Consider the following 3,715-nt stretch of genomic DNA (forward strand, 5'->3'; position numbering starts at 1 on the left):
AAATTGTGTAATGTAAAGAAAGCTTTATCTATGCGAGATGATTACACATATCAAAGTGTAGTTTCCTAGAAAGCTTCTTTCCAGTTTTTCTCCCTGGTTGTTTCCCCTTTCACCATCGGCATCAACATGCTCCAGAATATCACTTGGTACCTGCTCCCCCAAAAGGGTTTCCCTGACACTGTATAAGAAGGAGGTATAACACACTGACTGGAATGCAGATAAGGCAAATCAGTTCCTTGGAAACTTCTCTGCATTTTCTGTCTGAACATATTTCCTTTTTCACCATAAGCCTCAAAGTGCTCCCGAAGATCACATCACATGCTAAACATACACAGGGTTATAAAACTGCTCAAGGAAAAGAGAGACTTGACTGAGTGAGAGGTATTAAGACAACACAGAGCAGATTCACAGAAAGCTTCCTTCTGGAATTTACTTGAGGATACTTCTTTCTTCATATTCTAAGTATCGTTCCCAAAGCTCCTTCCTCAGATTTCACAAGAACAGTGATTTCAAGCTGTTCAATGCAAAGAATGCTTTAACTCTATGAGACGAATACACATATCGCAAAGCTGTTGCTCAGAAAGTTTCTCTGCAGGTTTCAGCAGAAGACGTTTCCTTGCTTACCAGAAGCCTCCGGGTGTCACTAAATACCCCTTCACAGATACTTCAAAGACAGAGTTTTGAAACTGGTCAACATAGAGTGAGCATTAACTCTGTGAAGTGAATGAACATATCAGAGAGCAGATTCCTGGAACCCTTCTTCCTCAATTTTATTTCAGTATATTTCACTATTCACCTTAGTCCTCAATGCAGTCCAAAATATAACTTTTTCGGTTTCACAGGAATAGTGTTGAAACACTGCCTTGTGAGAAAAGAGGTAAAGCTCCCTGAGTGGAATGTATACATCACAAAGTAGTTTCTCAGAAAGCTTCTATCCAGTTTTTATCAGAAGATATCTTCTCTTTCAACATAGGCCTCAATGTGCTCCCGAATATCCCTTCGCATATCTGTGCATGACAGAGTTTCCAAACTGCATAATATAAGAAGTTTTAACTATACGAGATGAATCAATATACCTAACACAAAGCAGTTTAACAGAAATCTTCTTTCCAGTTTTTGTCTGAGGATATTCCCTTTTTCACCATAGCCGTCCCTGTACTCCTGAATGTCTCTTGGTAGCTTTTTTTCAAAAAGAGATTCCGGAATCCTCTAGGAGAAGAAAGGTAAATTTTTGTGAGTGGAATGCATACATCAGAAAGCAGCCTCTCAGAAATCTTCTCTCCAGTTTCTTTCGGAAGAAGTTTCCTTTCTCACCATGAGTCTCAAAACGCTCCTGAATATCCCTTCGCGGACTAAACAATAAAAGTGTTATGATACTGTTCAATGAAAGCAGAAGCTTAACTGTGTGAGTGGAAGAAACACGTGACACAGGGCAGTTCCACAGAAAGTTTCCTTCTGCTTTCTCTCTGAGGTTATTACTTTTTCAGCATATTCTAAAGTGAGTTTCCAAATGTCCTTTCTCAGATTCCACAAAAACGGTGATTTCAAACTGCTGAATCCAAAGGATGATTTAACTCTATGAGATGAATACAAACATCACAAAAGAGTTGCGCAGAAAGCTTCTCTCCAATTTTCGATGGAAGACAATTCCTTGCTTGACACAGGCCTCTGGTTGCCACTTACTGTCCCTTTGAAGAACCCTCAAAGACCGACTTTCAAACTGGGAAATGTAGAGTAAGCTTTAACCTTGTTGAACGAATGGACGTGTCAGAGAGCAGTTTCTTTGAGTACTTCTTTCTGTTTCGTATTGGATGACATTTCACTTCTTGCCATAATTTTCAATGTGCTCCGAATATCACTCTTTCGGTTACAGGAACAGTGTTCAAACTGTGCCTTATTAGAAGAAAGTTATAACTCAATGCATATTCACATACACTCTCAGTATGTGCATTCACTTCACAGAGTTCATGCTTACTCTATGTTGACCAGTTTTGAAACTACGTCTTTGAAGAATCTGTGAAGGGATGTTTAGTGAAGCCTGGAGGCTTGTGCGAGCAAGGAAAGGTATTCCGATGAAACCAGCAGTTTCCAATTAAACTTTTGATGGAAGCTTTGTGAGAAACTTCTTTGTGATATATGAATTCATCTCACAGAGTTAACAACATAGACCTCATGAAACAGTTTGCTAACACCATTGTCATGGAATCTGCAAAGTTATAGTTGGGAGTGCATTGAGACCTATGGGGAAAAAGGAAATATCCTCAAATAAGAACTAGAAAGAAGCTTTCTGAGAAATTGCTTTCTGATGTGTGAATTCATCACGCAGAGTTTCACATTTCCCTTCTAGTAGCAGTTTGTTAACATTGTTTTCGTGGATTCTGAAAAGTGATATTTGTTAGCTCATTGAGGGCTATGGTGAAAAAGGAAATATTTTCTGATAAAAGCTGGAAAGAAGCGTTCAGAGAAACTGCATTGCAATTTATGAATGCAACTCACACAGTTACACTTTTTTCTTCAGGGATCAGTTTGCTAACACAGTTTTCTTGAAATCTGCATTGGGACAGTTCTTAGCACAATGAAACTTATGGTGAAAAAGGAAATATCCTCAGATAAAAACTAGAAAGAAACCTTCTCAGAAACTTCTTTGTGATGTGTGAATATATCTCACAGAGTTACACTTACGTTTCATGGAGCAGTCGAATAAGACTGCCTTTGAGAAATCTGAGAAGGGCTACATTGGATCGCATTGAGGACTATGCTGATAGAGGAAATATCCTCAATTAAAACCTTGATAGAATCTTTGTGAGAAACTTCTTTGTGATAGGTGAATTCGTCTCACAGAGTTATAACCTAGACCTCATGAAGCAGTTTGCTAATACCGTTGTCGTGGCATCTGCAAAGTGATATTTGGGAGCGCATTGAGGCCTCTGGTGAAAAAGGAAATATCCTCAGATAAATACTGGAAAGAACCATTCTGAGAAACTGCATTGTGTCATGTGAATCCAACTCACAGTGTTATACTTTCCTTTCCACGGATCCGTTTGCTAAAAGTGTTTTCTTGAAATCTACATTGGGATATTTCTTAGCACAATGAAGCTATGGTGACAAAGGAAATAGCCTCAAATAAAAATTAGAAAGGAGCTTTGTGAGAAACTTCTTTGTGATATGTGAATGCATGTCACTGAGTTACAACTTAGTCTTCATGAAGCAGTTTGCTAACACTGTTGTCGTGGAAACTTCAAAGTGATATATGAGAGTGCATTGAAGCCTATGGTGAAAAAGGAAATATCCTCAGATAATAACTAGAAAGAAGTTTTCTGAGAAATTGCTTTCTGATGTGTAAATTCATCACGCAGATTTTCACCTTTCCCTCTAGTAGCAGTTTCCTAACACTGTTTTCATGGATTCTGCAAAGTGATATTTGGGAGCTCATTGAGGCCTATGGTGAAAAAGGAAATATCCCCTGATAAAAACTGGAAAGAAGCGTTCAGAGAAACTGCATTGAGATGTGTGAATGCAGTTCACACAGTTACCCTTTTCTCTTCAGGGATCAGTTTGCTAAGACAGTTTTCTTGAAATCTGCAGTAGGACAGTTCTGAGCGCAATGAAGCTTAAGGTGACAAAGGAAATATCCTCAGATAAAAACTAGAAAGAAGCTTTCTCTTTTTTTTTTTTTAATTTTATTTTTTTATTATACTTTAAGTTCTAGGGTACA

The sequence above is a fragment of the Colobus angolensis genome, unplaced genomic scaffold (genome assembly GCF_000951035.1).
Source record: "Colobus angolensis palliatus isolate OR3802 unplaced genomic scaffold, Cang.pa_1.0 Scaffold499, whole genome shotgun sequence".
Lineage (NCBI taxonomy): Eukaryota > Metazoa > Chordata > Mammalia > Primates > Cercopithecidae > Colobus > Colobus angolensis.